A 1,337-nucleotide genomic window follows, 5' to 3' on the forward strand; every position below is an offset into this window, starting at 1 on the left:
CCCGCCGCCCCGCCCGCCGGTGGCGGGGGGGGACGGACACACCAACACCCCGGGGACCAGCCCCAGCAACCCGCCGCTGCCTGCGGGCACCCTGGGGAGCCGGTGCCCGTCCCAAAAAGCGGCAAGGTGGGGATGGGGTCGGGGCCAGCTCCAACGCCCTGAAAAGCAGAACCCGCCGCCTGGCCAGAAGGAACGTGGGGAAGGCAGCCCCACGCCGCTCCCCTGGGTACGGGCAAGGCACGTCCCTGCCCCGTGCCCCTCGGCGTGTACAAGGGGCAGAGGGGGAAAAAGAACCATGAACGTAGAGGGGGAAAAAAAAAAGGACAAAAATGCATAAAAAAATATAAAATATAATATAGTTTCCTTGCGAAGCTACCCACAAGCACAGCTTTGGCTGCAGTGCCTGCCACCCCAAGTGATCTGCCCTCAAACGAGTGGGACAGGGAGTCCCACCTGCGTTCGAGCAAAGGGGTCCGGCGGCCGCCTGCGTTTTTTTCATAGACTAAACCCCCAGCTGTATAAGGGGCTGCATGCCCAGCAGGAACATCAGCCTACATTGAGTTGCAGAGCACAAGTCTTCCCACCAGCGCAGCGTTCCAGCCCTTCCCCATCTCTTTAATTAAAGGGCCTGCAACATGTGAACCTGCTAGTTAGATTCATTAGGCAGAGAACGCCTAATTCCGCAGCAGCAGTTTTGCTAATGAAACTGCGGCGGGCGCCTGGACGCGAGGAACACAGTGCCGGGATGCACACGGGAGCCGAAGCGAAGGCGATGCTCACGCTACGAGCAGGGCTGGACAACAAGCAGCTGCGCGGTACGTAGAGTTTGTTACTGCAAGCTGCTTGGCCCGGAAAATATTTCCCCAATTAAGGAACCGAAAACAAACTCCAAAAAAGAAAATCTAAGTAAATCGAATTACTGGGCATTGGAGAACAAGTTTGCAGTGTGCTGCCCTGGGAAGGGTACAGCCAGCTCCACAGGCATCTCCTCTAGATGAGATGCGTGAGCCGGGCGGCCGCAGCATCTCTGGGTGGGCACCAGCGAGCATCCCCCCCCGTCCCGCCCCAAGCGTCCCCCTTCCAACCTACCTGAGTGAGCCAGTAAGTGCATTCGCAGCCGCAAGCTGTCCAGGAACCGCTTCCCGCACAGCTCGCATCCGTAAGTCTTCATCCCGCTGTGCAGCTTCCTAGGGGAGAACAGAGAGGGGTTAGTCCTCCTGCGCGCGGGGGCAAGGTTATCCCAAACAATGCCGGGAAACTTCCCGATATTTCACGCAACCTACGCGTCGCCCGAAAACGGTTCTGGTTTGCTATAGGAAGGGCACGAACAACGAACA

General features: G+C 58.4%; 1 protein-coding gene across 1 annotated transcript in view; it reads right to left on the minus strand.

Annotated features, from left to right (window-relative positions):
- ZBTB16 (zinc finger and BTB domain containing 16) overlaps positions 1–1,337 on the minus strand; it is a 65,450-nt gene that overhangs the window by 29,955 nt on the left and 34,158 nt on the right.

Source organism: Aptenodytes forsteri, unplaced genomic scaffold (assembly GCF_000699145.1).
Source record: "Aptenodytes forsteri isolate BGI_AS27 unplaced genomic scaffold, ASM69914v1 Scaffold187, whole genome shotgun sequence".
Lineage (NCBI taxonomy): Eukaryota > Metazoa > Chordata > Aves > Sphenisciformes > Spheniscidae > Aptenodytes > Aptenodytes forsteri.